The 22171-nt window shown below is 39.0% G+C and overlaps 1 protein-coding gene across 5 annotated transcripts in view; it reads right to left on the bottom strand.

The window, feature by feature from the left end:
• TACC2 (transforming acidic coiled-coil containing protein 2) overlaps positions 1 to 22171 on the bottom strand; it is a 113675-nt gene that overhangs the window by 33516 nt on the left and 57988 nt on the right. The gene's annotated exons all lie outside the window — the stretch shown is intronic.

The raw sequence follows: 22171 nt of genomic DNA, 5'->3' as shown, positions 1-22171 counted from the left end.
GATGCCTGTCGTCGCATTCGTACATGCCAGGGCTGCTGCTAGTATGTCTTGCCTGCTGTTATCATGCTTAGTGCGTCCCAATTGGCCAATACATAGTATATTAAAAGAGACAGCTTCAAATTTAAGAAAGAAAAAAAATTAAAATAAAAAATATATATGTATATGTATATGTATTTTATATTTATTTATTTTTTCATTTCTCTACTATGAGAATTTCTAGAGGCCAAGGACACTTTAGGTAGGACATTGCATTCTAGTCACTGTACTATCTGCCCAAAAGAGACATCCTGCTGTTGTTTAACCAGAACTCCAGATTCTCTGGATGCCAAAGGATTCTGGGTAAATACTGGCAAATAAATATCCAAGAAGGCAGGTGTAAGTTTAAGGAGACTGACACTGTCTATCTGGCCTGCTGAATACATTGCTCATTGTAAGGCAGAATACTGCATGTTGATTTGAGTGAATACTCTTTAGCTGACCTTAGACGGGATACTCCATGTGCAACAAATCTTTAAACAGAACAGAAAGGAGCCCAATCCTCAATAATTCACAATAATTGAGCTTAGGTGTTAATTCATTTTAAGTGAGATCTATTAAAAAAAAAAAAAAAAAAGTGGCCAATTCTTGGTGTCGGATGAGTCAGTGACTGCAAAGAAGTTTTAGAAACTCCTTGCGTATGACAAATAAAAACATAAAACACATTTCCAATTGCCTCCAATCCAAATTCTAGACACTACTAGTTAGACAACTAAAAGAAAAATATATAGATATAGTTGCATTTTTCTCCATTTGCCCCAGGTATGCGGGCAGTTAAGGGATAGTCTCATGCAATTACTCATAATGAGCAATAGGTTATGGGATCCGTACCCAGCCCCCATTATAAACAACAAGAGGACTAGCATGGAGAGAGATCTCAGTCACTTCCTGGTCTATGCATCTGCTACTGAAGATAAGGTGGGTCTGTACCTTTTATTTATTTAATTTTTACGAGCTATATTTTGCATTCGTTAATGCATTATCTCAATAATCTGGTTGTGTTGCAGCCTGGAGTATCCATTTGTAGCAAACCGGTTTAGCATGTGCAGAATATAACCCCAGTATCTCACAGCGGCCGGTTTGCTTTAAAGAAAAGGCCCAGGGCACATCAATTTCAGGAAGAAGGTTCTTCTTTCTATATAAAAGCCTGCGGTAGATGGTTACTCAAGTAACACCCCCCAGCAGATATGACACCTGCATGAATGTAACCGTATGTGTCTGTACTTTTACATCTATATTAGTGTTCAATAAACAGTAGGGGCGCTGGCAGTTCAAATTTTGGATGTTTTAGCTGTAAGTGTTCCATGTATTGCTGAGATCAGCACAGAGATAGGAGTCAGGAGGTACAGGGGGTGCGAATCTCACAGCACCGGTTTCAATCAATGAAGAGTGACATTTCTCACTTCACTAAAAATATACATTATTATCACAGTTCATTCCGCTCTGTACACGTCTCCATTGCTTCCACTGCATAGTTTATTCAGACGGCGGATACCTGTTGTGTTAACTCCTTAACGGCCACATTTATAGACCCTTAAATCTAATGCAATGTGGTCCCTAAAGACCCTATGCTAGTAAGATATATCCTGCTTATTTTACATTTGCTCAATTTTGATATAGGATCCTTAACTCCTTAAGGACCAAACTTCTGGAATAAAAGGGAATCATGACATGTCACACATGTCATGTGTCCTTAAGGGGTTAAAGGCTGGCATAGTATTATGTCTTTGGTCCTCAAAGGGTTAAAAAGAACTTCCAAAGACTAGCTTCACTGGAAGCTTATTTTCTTGTCAAAATACAGAATAAAAGTGACAATCTAAACAACCCAAACTTAAACAGATATTAAGCACCACAACCACATCATCTCACTTAAGTGATTATGGTGTCTAGAGTCCACTGGAGCCGTCACACTGGTTTTAAACAGGTTTAACACAGAATAAGTGTTCCCATGCAACTATAGCCTAGTCCCCAAGCTTTAAATCTTAAATCTCTGATCAGTTGCTGTTGAGGCACGACAAGTCTATATGTATTTTTCTGCACTACCAAAATAAAGAATAAAAAAACACAAAAAACTATAGCCTGGTCCCTTTCTGCTGCTAGGGTTAAAACCTCCCTGTTAAACCAAGCTGTGGTAGGCTGAGTGAATCGGCTGAGTACTCTCAGCTTATAACAGCTAACCATGTCTGGTTTGAATCGGCATGGCTAATGCAGAGTTATACTCCAGCTTAGTTACATTCCTAGTGGGGTACAGCGACACGTAATCCTGGGGACACTCAGTTAGAAAATGGTTTACCACCGAATAGAGGAACGGTACCTAGGGATTCCAAGCACCATAACCACTTCAATGAGACTGTAATAGGTTTTGATAAGAACATTGGACAAACAATACAAACGTTTAAAAGACAATCACTGAGAAAGGGAAAAAAGGCCCCTAGATTGTACCCTACGAATGCCACACTGTCCTATCTTACCAGACAGCTATACACTGTACAATCAATACTAACATACATGAATAGTGTTAAATTCCCATACCACCAGAGCAATTTAACAATTTAATCATAGGGCGATCCTATACAAATTGAAGTGACTAACTGAATTCCCTGGCTGCATATGAATTCTACACATTGCTGGACAGCACTATTATGAACCCTCTAACGAACATCTGTCTGAGAATGCAAGGCAGAGGTGGAAATACAAGGGTAAATACGTTTTAATTCATCTGCAGGCAGTACTACACTGTTATAAAATCAAACTGCAGGATAAGTCAAGTTACAGAAAGACCAGAAAGGTCGTGTCCGCATTAGCACGATAGGGCTCATCATAGACGTAGGGTGTTTGGTCCCGTGGGCAAAGTGAGCGATTTAATGAAATCATGATTACCATTTTAGACTTACGGAGACCCTAAAAATATTCAAGTAAGCAAAAACAAATCAAAACGTAAAATACATTCACAGAGTTTATCCTGCCATTCTTTGTTTCCTGCAGTTATAAAGTATCTCGACGTACATAACGTTATATGATTCTTTGTAATGAGATCTGTGTTTTTCGGTCACAATCATTAATCCATTCGCTGGCTATAGGAAGCACCATGTGCTGTGTAGCTTTGGGATCTATTAAATGATTGCAGCAATACAGTAAAACTAATACATTTTCCAGATAGCCCGAGGCCAGAACATACAAGTTTGGTAGAAGCGTCTGACCTACTGGCTTCCCATTAACAAACACCCAAACAGGGTGAGCACAAAACAGCCGTATGCAGAAACCATTAAAGGCAAAAAAACAATGTAAACACAGTTAGATTTTAAATAAAACATAACAGCAATATCGGCTTCATCTTCCGAAACATGTCTCGTCTCACAGCGTACATTGCATATCTATAGAATGTAAGTTTGTTTGAGCAGGGTCCTCTTCAACCTATCGTTCCTGTAAGTTTTCTTGTAATTGTCCTAGTTATAGTTAAATCACCCCTCTCATAATATTGCAAAGCGCTGTTGGCGCTATATAAATAGCAATGATTGTAATATCGGTCTTCATTACAGTAACTTTGTTGCAGCCAATCATGTTCTGCACAGACAGAAACTATCCCACCATCGTATAAACTACACACTGGGGAACAATTCTCTGTCTTCAATATATATTCCCCTGATGTAATGAATTCCTAATTAAATTAGAGCCTAGGGTAAGGAAAGGATGGATTAATGCGATCTTGATGTGGCCTTCAAGTAGGATCAGGTAAACACTCTTATTTTAACTTTTCTGAGCCTCTCTTCATTCAGCCACGAAGAGCAGGTAATCACACAAACTTCCTGCCAATATGATTAGACCAACTGCACTTTCTATTCATTTAATTAAGGAGCTTGGAAGAGGTTCTGTTTCACATTACACTTTTTCCAGATGCCTCTGCAAATCCTGGCTTTTAAAATGAGATTATTGAATATGCCGCGTATGTCTTGAAACTTCCCATAATGTCCCATGGGCTTCAAGGGACTCCGACAAGAGGATTCTAATGACTGGCTACCATTCTTGGGTCTTTCCTTACTGTCTGTTCTGCTCCACAGAGACAAAAACATTAAATATATTATTAAATAGCACTCTCCCCATACTAACCCAGCAGCCAATCAGAATTGAGAAACCGCACCACAGTTGCCAAGTTAAGTGTCACAGGGCAGAAAGCATACCTGCGTAAGTGTTAATAGAGGTATTTGGAGAGTTTACACTGTGGGGAATTTTGAGTGAACAATAAATAGTGGAGAAGTGACAAAAAAAAATTAAGTCAAAATTGCCAAACGTATATTTTTCCAATATGAATAGTTTGTCTTAAAATGTTCGATTTTTTTTTGTCATTTCTCCACAGTTCACAGTATAGCCATAAAATACCAATGTGTTGCGTACTGTTCCACCATTCAAAGAGTTAAAGGATTATATTGTGATTTACTTAACAAGAGTACATAGATACAACAGTTCTTCTAATATATTGGTATTTAAACAGGAAGGGTAAATTTAGCTTCCGCTAGTTTCTGCGCTCGGCGTGGTGCCTTGATGCCTTGATGTTATAAGAACACACTTAAATAATATCAGAAGGATGTAAAGCTGAGATGCCTTTCAGTGTTCGAATTTTTTAATTGCCCATAATTGGGGTTTGGATAAACCTTATTGGCTACAGTATTTTTATTTTCCACCCATTATTTTGCTCTGGTCTCTGCATTGCAGGTTCTAAACAAAAATGGTCTTTTTGAAGATCCCATAGAACTGATTTCATTTAGAAGTACAGGGTTGGCACGGGCTTAGTTTAGATCTGTGATATGCAACAAAACGCATAGGCATCTGTTCTGCAGGACCCAGCGCCCAACCACTCTGACTCACAATTGCCCCCAAGTGCCTGATAACAGGCCCAAAATGATGCCAACAGAAGAGGGACAACGTACAGCACTGCACATTCTTTAAATTGTAATTCTTAAATTATAATATTCAATATGGTGATATCCTGGGCCCTTTAGATTTAAAACCCAGAATCTGGATGCACGTTTAAGTTTCCAGAGCTGCGTATTAAGGGAGTTCAGTGGAGGCAACAATCAATACCTGAACTCAGTTCAGAAAATAAGATGACTTTACAGTTTGCACTACACTCATGGGATGTCTGTTGACCAGCAACCCTGCTGAGTTCATCTACAGACTAAAGCATTTTCTGCTATTTTCCTGAGTTGACTATTCTCATTTTTAATAGAGATGTAAACCTCTTGGGAGTTCTTGGCCAAAGGAGCCTTTCGTGATCAGCTCCATATTTGCTAAAGGTTCCAACAGGAAAAGCTAGTCAGAACTTCAATTTACTGGCTAAGCATCGTGAGATAGGCAGTACTCCGCAGCTGGAGAGCTAGAGGATAAGCCTCATTGGTCTGTTCTTATGATGCTGTTGTGACGTATTCTGTTGTTCACTGACATTACAAGTGCCCAACAGGGTTTTTTTTACTGTAAAACATCCGCACTTTAAATGTCTAGCTAAATGCCAGCATTTGCCTTTAGAGTACATATTTTGCATCTCTGTAAACAAATTAAAGGAACACATGCCTTTAAATAAATTTTGTTTGATTTCCTTTTTAGAAGGTGCAGTGTTTCTCGCCACCAGACATTTTGATGAGTGCTGTTGCAACCCTTTCATATAAGAGAATAAAAATCATCACAATAAGGTAGCTGTGAGCAGCCATCTTGTACCAGTCTACAGTCGTCAAGGCTTAACAGCTAGTAACTGAATTTTTTTTTTAAAAGAATTCTAATTACATTACATTACTTGTAAAACACTGATCCAAACAAACAATTTCCAAGTCCACTAATTTACAAACGTATCCCATTTATTTATTTCAGTCATATTTAACAACTTCACCAGTGTATATCAAAAGACCTGTAAAAGGACACTGCATATTTACTTTACAAATAACTGTATCTCTATGAAAATGAATAGGGACCCATGAATGGAATAGAAAGAGTGATACAAATGATTCTCTGACCAAGTGGGAGAATTGCAAAGCTTTTGAAACTCGACTGATTGCTTTATTTGAGGATTTTCTTATGAACGACATCTGGCAGCGAGGAAGTGAAAGAGGGGGGGAAAAATGTGTGGAGACAAATTTTCATATAAACAAAAAAAAAAAATACAAAAATATTTTTTACCCTGTGTTTTCTTGCTAAACAAGAAACACAATCCATCCCTAGAGACAATAGCATTCCATTTGAATTTATACCCATGTTCAGCTGTAGACACCAGGGTTCCTATGTGACCACTCGATGCCAGTCAGCAATCACACACATGCTTTAACATGACAGGAAACCCATGTGCCTCACAAATCGCTAATTACAGTTGAAAGGGTTCAGAGGTAAAATAGCAGGGGGTGCTGTCTGGCCACAGTAAGGGACGCGGGCAGAGAATATTCCAAAGGAAAAGCCTGAGGACACGGCAAAGCTTTACTGGCACAGACCCATGGGCCAAACAGCTGCTTGAACGTTATTAGAAAATGTTCTCTCCTGCATGCATGAGAAACATAAAAGGCCTTTTTCAAAAGGGATAAAAGAATGTGGAGATAAGGAACAGGCAGTTTAATTATAATAATAAAATTAAATAAAAAAAGATTGTTTGCAAGATAAATGCTGTGATACCTTGCTGCTTAAAAAAAATAAAAGGAAATTGAAGAAAAATAAAAATCTAAGAATTTCTTAATTCCATAAAGCAATTCTCGAAGCCCAAGGTTCTGTAAGTTTTATACAAATAGACAGTGTTTTTAACTAAACCGAGAATTGCAACTTCCAACCAAAAGAAATTGCATTTATTGTCACAGCTGGCTATTTGGGAGTGAAATTTACAATTCCCTTAGTAGTTCTGCACAATTCCTAGTTAAGTAATTCATCCTAATTGGAGAAGAACTTTAGACAGGTAAATGATGTTAGACAATGGTTATGTTTAGCATTTACATCCTCAGCTTAGCAGAATATTGGATTTAAAGAGGAATACAGACACCTGCAGCCTCTCAGTAGCAGTTATCCCATACCTATCATCACCAGCAGCCGACCTGTGTAAGAGAGGATTATTATTTACGTTTTTACCCAATCTAAAAGTTACGCAAAGATTATTAGAGTCTAGCCAATCGCACTCAGAGGCAAATAGCTGACTGACGTATCAATAATCAATGATGTTCGTGAGTAAATGTATCAATGGAATATACGTCACAATCAACTATATTGTTATTTTTATAACACCAACATATTGCAAAACCCTGTTCAGTGGAAATATAGAAACATTTAAATGATAAAAAGTAAAAGTGGACGGAAATACAAGGCAAAAAAAAGTGCTTACAATAGAGTAATGTGGTTAGACCCTCAGAGTGCTGGTAGGTAAACATTGCAACGCAGTCTTAACACTGCCTAAGACCCCGTATGTAAGCCAATTCCGTGGTTAGGTTCCCAGAACACTCAAAGTTCATGAATAAATGACAATGTGCATGTGGTTGAGCAATTCGTACCGCAGTGCACTATAAAAGGCAAATTTAAGGTCCCAGAACAGATGACACCATCTCTAAGAAGATTAATGGAATACTTGAGTTTAACGCACTGAGAGCTGGACATGTGTCAACGAGAAAGCAAGATTACTCACATGTTTTCGGAAGGCTCACTTCCCAGGCTTGTGGCCTGTCCCTGCTGCAATGCTGACTCAGTCCCTCCCATCCTCAGCAGCCTGCAGGTCGGCACCCAGCCTCCTGCACTGTCCAGACAGCAGTGCCTGGCCCAGAGCAGGACAGGAATCTGCAGTGCGGAGGATAGCAGCCCACCGCTGCCAGCTCTTATATCCAGCACGATGGGAAGATAGGGGGGAGCTGGGGACGCAAAGTCAGCCAGTCCTTCTTAGCCACAATCCAACGTCTAGCACGCAGTGGTGATGCCAGGGATGGGAGATCAATGGCACCTGTGCTCACGCAGCACAAGAACGGACCGTCATCTCCATCACAGGATAAAAATCTGTGCCATGCCTCGTTACAGCCACACGCTGGTCACAGAGCGAATCTGTCAGGTTCCCAGCACAATCACTGCTAAAATGCAAATGGCTGTAGCACACCGTGCGAGGATGCTTGTCTTAATAGACAGCACAATGAAAAAGCAGGCAAGAAGGGGGAGGGGATTACGGAGGATCAGAAATGCTCCGTACTGAGAGAAAATTAGGAATCCTGCTTCCACAGGGACGTAGCTCCAGTTTGTAAAAATAGGGCTCCTTTTAAGAGCAGGAGAATTGCCTTAGGTGCTTGCATAGAAGGGAGATGTGATGGAGATAGCAGTAGCCACAGCAGAATGAATAGCAGCAGCGCAGGCTCCGAAGCACTGAGAGGAGAGGAGGGGGGGTGACACTGGTTTTGAATTAACTCTTGTACCGCTGGTCTCTACTATAACAGCCTCAGGATAGGTAATAGGATACAATGTTCCCAAAATGGCAGATGTTCAAATAAAGCATTTCTTCAAACGGAATACACAAACCTATATTGGCAGTCACACAATTCACATGTTCTACCCATATGGAGTAGATAATATCATGTACTGCTCGTTGCATCACAAACACCCCCTTTTAATGGAGATTATTTTGATCCAGAAATACAGGAAGACATCTGATCCACTTAAATGCTGATCTAGGAGATTGTCAATGTACACAAAAAAAAAAGAATATGGACCACAACCCAAAATATAATATGAATTCTAATGTATGCGACCTGGAAAAACACTCAGAATTGTCCATCCTTTATTGGACCGTACAGGTGGGCTTGGCAATGCATCCTAATAGACCCTGTGTATCTGCTCGTCTTTGTGTTTGTTTTTTGTTTTTTTTAAATATTGGTTATTGTCCTCATTATGGAAAATTGGTAAGACAATAGGAGGAAATGTATCTTTCCTGGCGAAACACAGTTCAAAACCTACAAACAATAGCAATGAGCTTTTGAATGAGTATCCATTTTCTACATTCGGAAGAGACAAAGGACTAGATACAGATCACTTTCTGACTCCCGATGAGCGAGGTGGCACTAATTCCTATTAAAGAATCACATGGCATGTCATCACAAGTCACAGACATCCAAGCTTAAATACCCTTTCCTTATATAACCTACGTAACATATACAGCGGATGTTATTGGGTTTATTTACTAAACTGGAAATTGGGGAGAACCGACAAGGGAACTGCTAATTTTTGGCTAAAGCTGACACACACTGTATCTGTCACCTTGCATTTCCTACTGAAAAGCTCAATATACTCTTTAATTATAGGATTAATGCATACCTAATTATGGTTTATAATCAGTAGCAGTATTATTATTATTTTATTATTTATATAGCATCAGCAAATTCCGTAGCGCTGTACAGTATCCTAGTGTACTTTCAGAGTGACAGTTTATTACACAGTAAGATGTACATAACGTTGACAGACAAGAATATTATACTAATTTTCTTTTTAGGTGATGTGCTATCATGCTTAGTCCACATTTTGGATACAAATTCAGCTCTTCTCAAGCCCTGGACATAATCGGTTACATTTAGCATGCCTTGTCTGTACAAAGATGCCAATACTCATTTGCCTTATTAAATCTTTTTTCTGAAATGTCCAGTTTCTGCAATCCTGGTGTCCCAAGGCAACCTGACATTAAATGCCAATGTGTGTGGCGCTTCAATAATGGTGACTGAATCGGACAGTTGGGCATGGACTGGACGCCAGAGGCTGCAGTCTGGGACAGCACAGATGGTGGCATCATATAATGCTCCTATTACAAAGCCATCTGTCAAACAGTAACCATTAGCCTGGCACAGACCGTAGGGCTATCTCAAGCTCTTGACCTAAGCAGTGAGTAGGAGTTAATGGGATCACAAGGGCTTTCAAGCATCTATTACCCAGTGCCTATGTAGAAGAACTGCATGTATACGATGTATGTGCGCACATGTCATATTATATACCGGTAGTACACAAACACACAGAGGCACTATATACAGAGAAGCACTATATTCAGAGTATACAAAGGACTTTAATGTGAAATAAATTAAAAGTAGAGTTCTTTGATTCACATAGCTGGTGTCTAAACTGAATCAGATTCACTTGTGAATCCAACAGGGAAACAAAACAGTTTGGTTTTTTGATCTATAGATATCCATATGTGGCCAACAGTATTCGGTTTTACAAACCCATTTACCAGGATACCTGTATTACAAATGTTTATCAACAATGACCAAAGGAGAAGGACCAAACCCACTAATAATGAATGGTATATGACCTATAATCGGTAGAGTAACCTTTCCAACTGGTTTCCAGTGTCAATTCACATTTCAAACTTTGCACTGGGTGTCTGACTTCACCACTCTATTATTATTAAGTGTTCTTGCATAGCAAGACCACTTAATGTTATCTCACATATATATTATTATTATTATTATAGCCAAATTTACCACCCTAACTCCTCCCACAGTTTTTACACTACATAGACAAAAATATACCAAAACGTGCGGATTGTTCCCGATTGGTGTGCTATTACTTTGTGGAACGTTTCGCCGAATGGTTCACGGAATATCGTCGTTCGAGGCAAAATTGGTCCCATAGGAATGAATGGCAAAATGTTCAAAGCTAGAGTGGGAGCTGGCAAAAGCTGAAAAATCAGGACATGATTTCTAAACTGCCACCACTCCCTTATTTTCAGGCCCACCTACACAAAAAGTAACATCCACACGAATACCAGGTTTCAAGATTTCCCAGCAGAACATTGCCCAGAGCATAACACTGCCTCCGGGGCTTGCCTTTTTCCCCACAGGGCATCCTGCTGCCATCATTTCCCAAGTAAACGATGCACACGCACCCAACCATCCACCTCTCTAAAAGAAAACGTGATTCACCAGACCAGGTATCCTTCTTCCATTGCTCCATGATCCAGTTCTGATGCTAACATCCCCACTGAAGCTGCCTTTGGAGGTGGACATCATGGGTACTCTGACTGGTCTGCCGGTAACACAGCACTATATGCAGCAAACTGCAATGCACTGTGTGTTGCGACACAATTCTATCATGGCCAGCATTAAGTTGTTGTTGTTTTTTTAGCAATTTGAGCTACAGTAGCTCTTCTGTGTGATCGGAACAGACACACATCAATGAGCCCTGGGTGCCCATGACCCTGAGGCTGAGTCACCAGTTGTCCTTCCTTGCACCACTTTTGATAGGTATTAACCTCTTAAGGACACAACTTCAGAAATAAAAGGGAATAATGACGGAATATTTCCGTCATGTGTCCTTAAGGGGTTTTAATCACTGCATACCAGGAACAACCCACAAGTCTGATGATTTGTTATTAAATTACACTAATCCATCATTGGCCCTTTTAGGGTAAATTAATGGGGTAATTGGAAAGACTTCTCTACGCAGTCTAAATCCCATCTCAAAATCATAATGCCTACATCTCTTGCAGACTATGTGCTAAGCTAGTGAAGGTCTCCCTCATTCAGCACTCTTTCAACTTAAGGTCATTACATTTTACATTTTAACTATGTAAAATCTCTTTTGAGTCGGCCCTGTTGAGCTCAACTGTAGTGTATGTCACGGCTGTATGAAGAAAAACCTCTGTAGAAACATGTACGCATTGTCAGACAGAGCAGAAAACCGTGTGTTTTCTAAATGGAACACCGTTTTCAACATACAGAACTTTAAAAATGACTTTGGCTTTGAATGAAAACAAATAAAATAAAAATTAAGAAAGACTGGGCAAAAACAAATCTCTCTTTCACCATGGGCACGCTAAGCCTTACAGCATACCAGAAACATGTAAGATTTATTTTTCTGCATAACAGTATCTAGTGTCTATGGTATAATGAGTCTATAAAGCCTTTAATGACCAATGAAATATCACTGATGGCTTGATATAATGGGAGACTAGCCTTTCCCCTTAGTCATGCAGGGTTTAATGGCATTTTGATGACAGATTTTACACACAATGTTTCTAAGATATTAAAAAAAAGTTCAAGTATGGAATGTTGTACAGTATATTATTTGACACAATGTGGTAAGATAACAATTATTGTAAAACGGGTCACAGCAGGCTAATATCTATATTAGATCAATTCCAACTGGCTCCCCTAGAGCTAGTAACAGGCTTCATCGTTATTGTCACTTAATATCAGTTTTACAATCTAAATTGATTGGTTTCTGCACGTGTAAACTGCAAAGGAATTAGGATTTATTTACATAAATGGGTTAAACTATAAATGGCAGATGGCACATGGGTAAAATTCTCCTGTCTTAGAGAGCACATTTTGGCAGTCAATTTTCTCTTATTTCAGCCCATTCCTTTGTATTGCTATTCATTAAGAAAGCCTATAAAAAGGTATACATTAACTTTAAGAATAAAAGGCTCACCTTTAACCAATATAACTATATATATATATTATGGCTGCAGGATCCTGATGAAAGTCCACAAGTTGGACTGAAACGTCGATTCATTTTAATGGAACCACAATAAAAGTTATATTTTAAAGAAATTCCCGTGAGTGCAGCTATACAACTTGAATCTATTATGTTTTGGCCCTGGTAATGCACTCGGTTTTGAAACAACTGGGAGCTTGTGTGCAAGGTACAGTATATATTTTTATATATATATATATATATATATATATATATATATATATATATATATATATATATATATATATATATATATATATATATTCATTAAACTGTTTCTGTATGCGAAGCCCTTCAAATTCCAGAATCTTCCACACACATACACAAACACTAACATTGCCTTTTTTAGAAGACAAAATGTTCCGATGCACTGCTACAGTTTCTAGCACAAAGATGATTAATATGTCAAATATTTGATTAAATAAATCGTATGTCAATGAGCACTTTATCAGGGACACTCCGGGCATCAACACACAGCTTGTGAATACCTTTTAAACCTAAATATTTAGATTTTTTTTGTTTGCTTGTTTTCTTAAACATGGCAATTTTCTTTTAATCGTTATTGAAAAACATATAAAAAGCCACCTGGCAATCATCCCTAACCTGCTGTGTGCAATAACAAATTTGTCATTTATCAACTGCAAAGATTTCAGGAATTTGAGGTTCTGCTACATAAACTGATAGCTCATCTACAGATCCTAGAAACCTACGCTCTGTAAAGCGTTAAAGGAACACTATTGTGTCAGGAATACAAAAAAGGATTAAACCTAACCTTTTCTCCACCTCCTCATCGGTCTTGTTGTGGCTGGCTCCACCTCCATGGCAAAGATACATCTTGATGACCAATCCAATGCTTTCCCACAGGAAAACATAAGGAGCAAATTGCGCATGCGCAGCAAAACAACATCTCCTTATAGAGATGCATTGAATCAATGCATCTCTACGGGGAATGTTCAGAGTCTGCATGCAGAGCATGAAGACGCTGAATGTAGGTGTTTCACATTGTGCATCACTGACACAGGAAGCACCACTAGTGGCTATGTGAGTGACTGCATTGAAAGGTTTTTACTAGGTAACAATGTAAACACTACCTTTTCTCTACACACCGGAACCAGTTCATTACCTTGAGTGGTTCTGGTGACTATATTGTCCCTTTAAGTGCTGGGCAAAAAGAGGGTGGAACTTCGTTAGCACCAGTTATGCAGTTAATAAAAGGCAAGTGATTATGGGTTAGGGAATATTTGTACAAATTTTAGTACATTTTTTTTATCAACAATTAATTATATACATTTAAAAAATATATATGCATTTTTGGTGTATAGAGGAATATATTTTGGATTATATTTGTAAATATTTGTATTACTTGTATTCCCTATATGATGAATTACTTCAGCACCATGGTTCCTATCCGACACCCTTAGTAACTCGCTTAGAAACTTACAACCTAAATATTCTCTGCTTAGGGTGAATTCCATAATGTTTCTAGCATATACTACAGGTAATCTGAGAACCTATAAGGCTTTATCCTGCTCGTATAAAAATACATACAACTTCACGTTCCAGAATAAAATAGGAAGATGCGTTTTAATGGAAACAGAGATTAAAATTGATTGCTCCTCATCACTAATTACAATATTGAATTTATCAGATACTGTGAATTACCACTACATTTCCTAAGGTCAGTAAAAGATCATCTGTCAAATAGCATTACTGTTAACTAGAACTAATCAACTTCTCATGCGGTTTTAGGTTGAATAACTCACTGCTTTGCAGTGCCTTACCTGCCCTGGTACTTAACGACTTGATAGAGGTACCAATTTCCTTTTACGTAAAAAAAAAAAAAAAAATGTATGTAAAGGTCCGCTGTCTGCTCAAAGCTAGCAGAGGCTAAATAAAAATTCACTGAATTATTGTGTTTATAGATGATAGCTTAGTTTGAAGTAAACAATTATCATTATGATGTCTGTGACTATGGCTTGCTCATGTCCGGACATTTTTTTTTTTTACAAAGAGGCTTTTGTCACAGCTAAGAGAATAAGGGTATGCTGTGAATACTCAACAGGAAGTAATAATTACATTGATGCTAAAAGTGCAAGTTTACACTGCAAGACTCCCCAACTATGAAACCAAGTATCCCTTGCCATTTATCTAGTGTTCAGTGTATGATAGGGATATCATGAGAGGTTAGGGCAAGCCTGGTTCATGCCCACCTACCTCTGGGCATGCTTACTCTGCAATTTGCTTTTATAGGGGATTTTTTGGAGGGGAAATGGTGCTATTTGAGCCCAGAAGACCGTGTTGTATAAATCAGTTTCCGCTGGATGTTCTACAATAAGTTATGCTTACGTGTCCTCTATAAATAGTAGATGTATATATGTGAAATTGTAATTATACCATAAAAATGGATAAAAAGGTCTCAATCTCCATTATCCAAGCAATGGTACCAGGACAGACGTTCCTGGCACTTTCTGTGTGTCTGCGTATGCATAACCTATTAGTCCGTTTTTTTATGTGTATACAGTGGTGCATTTACCAGGGTTGCAACGGTCAGTATGCTGTTCCCCGGCTCTGGAGCAGGTTAGCACAGTTTTTTTTTTTTTTTATAACTCTTTATTTAGCATTGACATGTTGAACAGACTTTTTATAGCAATACTGAGAGTGCAGCTTCCGCAGGGGAGCAGCATGGCAACAATGGAGGCATAAAGCGGGAGAAACAAAGCAGATCTGGGGGCAGAAAGCTCAGGGCCAGCAGTTTTCTGTCTCCTCTCCCACACTTGGCATTTGATACAGATGGAGGAACTTGCAGTTATCTTGTCTGAAGCCTTGGCAAACCCTCCCCCTTCTAACCCTGCCCAGACTTTCTGTGGCTGTCCAATCACAGACTTTCCAATGCAATTCAATGAGAAGTCTTTGCAAGACAGGTGCTTTGGGCAATTGCTGCCTCTCAAGTTTAGTGCAAATGAGCTAACCAAACCAGGAAGTAACAGGACCTGTTGTCTGGTTCAAAAGCCAAGGGGTTCAACTAGGATTATATTTTATTGATTTTATTGATCAATTTCTATCAAAATCTGCACATTTGGAAAATTAAAAAGAAATAGTAAGTGCTTTATGTGCCTGGATTGTATCTTTAAGTGTCTGTCTGTGTCTATGTATTCCTGGATGTATGTGCATGTATCTGGGTGTAGCCTGTGTGTGCATGTCTATTTATGCCTGTGTCTTTATATGCCTCTTTGTACCTGTCTGTTTATGTCTGTGTCTTTATATGCCTCTATGTACCTGTCTGTTTATGCATGTGTCTGTGTGTGCTCTTTCATGTATGTCTGTGTCTGTGTATCGTTTATGTGCACGTCTATTTGTGCACCTGTTTTATAATTAGAATTATATGTTAATATTATCACTATTACACACAACCCGAAATGCAATCACACTTAGACAACTCAACACTTAAACACACTTAGTCAGCAGTCACACAATCAATATAACCAGTCCCAAACAGTGAGAGTTTGAACGCAAGACTTGTTTTTTTGTATTTGTATTCACTTTTGTATCACACAGCTATGTAACAATGCTGCCGCCCATCCCATGTGTTCCCTATTAAGGGTTAATAAGTATGTAGGGGTGTATATAAAAAATACCCCTCTCTGTCTCATTAAAAGATATCTTTGCATTGGGCCTCACAAAAGATACCTACCGCAGCGATGTGCATTCAGAAGGTGAATCAATCACACCACTATGAATCCATCATCAGAAAGTATAATACCCCTCCCAATAAAAAGCACCCGCAGTATCGACAATATTGGGAAATAGCATGGGACAAATGGGCAACGTTCTGTAATAGCGCCCCCATTAACAATGTAATGACCCAATGAAGAATATTACTTAACTGTACCCGATAGTACACATTAGTCTAAAACTGCAATAGAAAGCAAGAAACGGATAAACCTGACACAGAAAATTTATATCTACCTAGACTAAAAATCCCAAATTAGAACTGAGGGAAACCGGATCACCCGCCATAAATACTGCCCGCTTATATATCTCAAAAAAGTATACACTAGGTATGATCCAGCAACCTCAGGTGCAACTTACATTAGGACATAGAAGCGACCCAAGGTATCGCATAGCAACCCTAATATAATAACTATGACTACAACCAGAATCTCGCACCACGGCACGACGCTGTACAAAGCCCATAAAAATGTATAAAAATGTATAAAATGCAACACGACGTGAATCTTATAACAAACTGTGAAATGTCCAATGTAATACTGCAAATGTATGCCTGTAATATGCAAAAATGTACGAACATGTGTGTATTATCTTGAGCCTGAACTGGCAATTACAAACTGTCCCCCCCCCCCCACTCTTCCCTTCTGTACCCCCCCGTTTATCACTTTGTTTACATAATGACAAAATAAAAATTCAGAAAAAAAAAAAAAAAAAGATATCTTTGCCAGAAGCTCAAGGCAGCAAGGTGAATGGTTAGTGTAGGACCCGCCTGAGAGGTGGGCATTCCCTCCAATGGCCATAGGAGTAACTAAATAACCTTCATTTGTTTAAATATACATAGGGATTTGGGAGAGAGCGCAGGTAACTTTTTTTTCTTTGGTTTTTACACAATCAATATAGCCAGTCCCAAACAGACACACAATCGCACTCAGCCAACCACTACAATCATACTCAGCCAATTCCTGCAAAATCACATACGGTGTCAAGTTAGTTATCGCTACTGAGACCACCCGAGTGGGAATTGCAATCAAGGCAAGTTACTAACTTTACATCCACTATTTTTGTGTGTCTGCATACTCGGGGGGATATAGATGTGGACTACTAACTCCCTCAGAGGGCTGCCAACCCCAGTAACAAGGCATATTAGAGTCTATAAGAGCCTGTTAGGATCTCGGCTCTTGGCAGTCCATGTGGGCGTGGGAGGAGTGACATACGTTCTTGTACAAGAAAGATAAGACTCATCTGGTATCTCTCGAGGGAAAACTATCCATTGCACAGACTATAAAACTTGTGTCCATTTTTTTTGTTGCTTTGTGCTATTATATGTGTCCATAAATGCTTTGTCGTGTAACTAGCACTGAAATAGAACATTAAAAAAATGTAACTCACTAAGAGCAGCTCGAACGCAAAGCTGGGAACGTGCTGCACACCTGTCTGCAATTAAAATAGTCTGAGCATGACGTCGATGTGTCACCTGTGAAAGGAACTATAGAAATAAAATGAGCTGGCTGCTAGCGGTTTGCAGTAGCATACAATGTACTTTTAAACAATGTTCCTGTCAAGTGTACACAAAGGGGCAACAGTGACGGAGTCCATCCACTTAACGTAGACTCTTCTACCAACTTCTGAAATAAAGTACATTAAGGACTATTGTTCTATGTCTGTTCAAAACAGTTTCTTGAAGCCAGGCTATAACTTCAAAATCCCATATTGGTAAAATAATTACTCCACCACATTGAATTGAACCCTGCATTGCTATAGTTATATAGCTTTGCTGATATTTCACAGTCCCAGACAAAGGACTGAAAAAAAAGTGTAAACTGTTAATGTAAATAAATAAAAATTATAGTCGGTCCTGAGACCTAGGAGACCGTGACTATCACCTCCCCATCTCTCACATGACGTTGGAAGGGGGCCAGCAAAATGTGTAGATCCCCAATTATTCCCAGATGACTAGACAAACTAAATTGTATTATTATTATTATTAATATTATCAAGAGGAAAGCACTCAGATCTCCCCTGCTATATCCCAAATATTGTTGGGTTATGAGGGATGCCAAAAACATATGTTATTCCCCAATATTCTCAAAACTGATGTGTAACAGATTAGACAAGTAAACTTGAGGAGGAGAAATTGCAGGCCAGGTGCCTAGTTAATTGGCTCATTAAAAGAGACACCCTCTTAAAGTGATAACCTCCTAACAGTAACAGTACAAATAGCCACAAGTAGTGTGTCAGGGTTATCTCATTATCGAAAACCCTAACTGCCCAAAAATGGGGAAAAAGTTGATTTCACATCTTCATATTCCATATTCCCAAAAATACTCATTGCTACAGAGTTGGCACAAGTGGACCTCTAACAGATGCAGGCACTAGAACATGAATGTATTACTAGAACTCAGTATTTATTTTTTGGAATGTATGTTATATTGGCACAAACTGAGCCGGCCTTAGGGGTGTGCGAGCTGTGCGGCCGCACAGGGCGCCATGGACCAGGGGGCGCCATGTGGCTGACACAGCTCGCACACGGGGAGCTAAAGCAGGAACTCGGGTGGAGGATTTCATTATTCTCCACCCGGGTCTATAGCAGCAGTGGTGGGGCTTATCGCGAGGCCCCTGGTAACGTCTATACAGGAAGAGGGAAGGAGTCCTTCTTCCCTCTTCCTGGGGGGGCGCCGTGAAGACTTTTCGCACAGGGTGCCTAATGGCCTAAGGCCATCCCTGGGCACAAACATGAACATTTGCAGCCGCAGACAAAAACCTTTCATAACAATGTCAAAATCCTGACATTGTAAACCCCCCCCCCTCCGCCCCCACCCAACCCCAGCCAGGAAACTGGTATTACACACTTAGACATATAGAATTACTGAATGACATAATCAGCCCCAGAAACAAATGATTTCAGACCCACCAGGGAGATCGTAAATAAGGCAGACAGGAGGATTGGTGATATTTAATAAGATATTTTTTTTTCTACATTTAGGATTTCCAGCCATTAAACTAGCAGATGTTCTTCGAAGCCCACATTCTTTGCTGCTTCTGTGACTCACAGGACCTAACCAGAACAAATTCTCCACCATATAAACACCAATGACTCTTTGATTAGCACATGTGTAGCTGTCAAATTTGTGGAAAGTGCTCCGCTATGGCCATTTTAAATTAACCGCTTCAATCCCAATAACTTTTAAACATGAGGAGGAGGAGATATGAATCTAAACTTCAACACCTTTGATAAGTTTCCCACTATTTAACAACATGCAAATAAGATAACAGCCTTATGCCTATCCCACGCATGCTTAAACTCCCTCACTGTGGCAACCTCTACCACTTCAGCTGGAAGGCTATTCCATGCATCCACTACCCTCTCAGTAAAGTAATACTTCCTGATACTATTTTTAAACCTTTGCCCCTCTAATTTAAGACTGTCTTCTTGTTGTGGTAGTTTTGCTTCTTTTAAATATAGTCTCCTCCTTTACTGTGCTGATTCCCTTTATGTATTTAAATGTTTCTATCATATCCCCCCTGTCTCGTCTTTCCTCCAAGTTATACATGTTAAGATCCTTCGACCTTTCCTTTATACAAGGATCGATGAAGATATTGTAATATTTTTTTAATAAGTAACCTGAAACAATTTTACATATTACTTTCTAAAATCCAAAAATATTGGTTCTGGTGATCTTTTTTTTTGTAAAGATCTTCAGAGTGAATTGGGGTTAATGGATTTTGAGAGTATAAAAACAAATGCACGAAAGAATTTATTTTTCATACCTAAAAAGTCTATATAGCTTATCACTTGTAGCCAGTCATTGGCTGCACCCAGCATGCAGGATAAAGGCGGCCAATAATCTCTGAAAGCATTAACGCAGTCTGGCACTGCAAAAAGTGAACGCAGTCATACGTGAAATATCCGATATACTGCATTTTAGAAATGTAGATGCTTTTAGGGGGTGAGTTTAGAGCAATTTGTTTTAATTTCCATTGACAGCTTACTTTTTGATCGTTCATGTAGCTTGTAATGCAGCATTAGTTTGTATGTGCAGTAATGCATTTAGCCATAGATGTCATGTTTCAATGGAGCAGCTAATAAGCTGCCCTGGTACCAGCTGTTCTGTGTAAGCACTTAACCCTCTACCCGAATACAAAGCACACTCAAAACTGCGCAATGGGACTCTGATGTCATTACCGGGGAATCAAAACAACCTCTCTCTCTCTATACTATCTCCAAGTTGTATTGACAAAAAACATGATCTGCTCCACAACAACAGGGTTATTCACCAAAGTGAGAATTCAAAGTGAATTTTTCACATTTTAGACCAAAGTATCTGAACTGAAAGAATAGCGGACTTGGAGGATTTTTCCAATTCTGCTATTTTTGCCTTCAATTTGAAATCCACTTAGAATTCTCACTTTATTGAATAACCCTGCAAGAGTTATTAAGCTCATTCAACTTCACTGACAAATTATAGGCAACTTGGTATTTCTTTAAAACTGGTTTGCAACATGTGTAATGCCAGTCTGCCAAAATTCTCTGAGGTCTGAGTTATGAATGGTCAGTGAGTTATGCTTCCTGTGAGCCAGTCAGTGTATTGCTCCATGGAAACCCCAGTGTTTTCACTGCATTGTCTCTAAATAGAATTATACTACTTAACATATTCCTAATAACTCACTCATTGTCATTTCGATTGATTTCATGGGTTCACCTTATGAATAAGGTGCCAAAGATGTCACCACATTGAATCTCTCCCCTCTCCCCCCCATTTACATACAGTAAGCTCTTTTTAAAAAATATATATTTTTTAACAATATCGAAACATTCTTAAACATCTATAATATAAAAAGATACAAAAGGGCGAATTGTGAAGAGAATTACAATGGGCTATTCAGTCTGGGATTGGAAACTGCCAAATCACCTTCCAAATTCTTCCTAGTTCCCAAATTAGTGTGTCAACCCTAAAATGTTGACTAACTCTCTTATTTTAACCTGAGAAAATACTGCAGGGAAACTTATTTTTCTCAATGCTGATAAAAAAAAAAAAATATCACTTACCCCAGCTCAGTAATCCCCTTACCCTCTTTTGGCACTGTAAGGGTTAAATCCTACCCTGTAAGGAAAAGAAATCTCCAGAATGTGACAGGAAAGAGACACTGCAGGCTCTGGTCGGAGAGAATGGAGACTGGGACTTGCCCCAAACTAAACTTAAACCGCAATACTTTGTCAGGGTGGTTTTTATAGCTCTTGGAGAATCAAACTGGCGGCAGGGAAAAGTTATCACATGCCGCACGGTATAAACTGAGATGCCAGAAACAGAAAACCTCCTCCGTGCACGGATACGAATATCATACAATACAACTGCACACAAATACTACGTTGCCAACATACCTGCTTTGTGTATTTTAAAACTCTTCTCCATGACAAACCTGTCAATACTGTACGTTACGATTCCACTGTGCTCCATGTCATGTCTTAACAAACATATTACTGCCATGTAATACCATCCCACCTTAATACTATTATATCCATCAAACGTTACCCCCCACGTTACAGTGTATTCAATAATACATGGCTCTCCTACAGTATTATTCTTATTGGTATTTATATAGCGCCAAACTTATTCAAAGCGCTTTACAATATTATGAAAGGGGGAAATTGAACAATAAATGAGACAATTACACAATGTTACAGGAACAATAGGTAGATGAGGACCCTGCTCAGACAGGCTTTGTACTGTATCTAATTAGCTTCGTCACTTTACACTATATCCCTTAATATTTGTATCCATTAATACTTTGATAACCATCACACTGACTGCAGTCAAAACACTGTGCTCCCCCACCACAGTATACTACATACCTAAATACCCAAAGTACCCTGTTCCTCGACAAATGTATATAGAGATTCCTATTATTTTGCTTTCCTTTCCATAACTCTGATCACCACAATACCTTACGATTC

Source organism: Pelobates fuscus, chromosome 10 (genome assembly GCF_036172605.1).
Source record: "Pelobates fuscus isolate aPelFus1 chromosome 10, aPelFus1.pri, whole genome shotgun sequence".
Taxonomy (NCBI): domain Eukaryota; kingdom Metazoa; phylum Chordata; class Amphibia; order Anura; family Pelobatidae; genus Pelobates; species Pelobates fuscus.
Note: the sequence above shows the minus strand (reverse complement) of the source record. Positions and strands in the feature narration are given on the sequence as shown.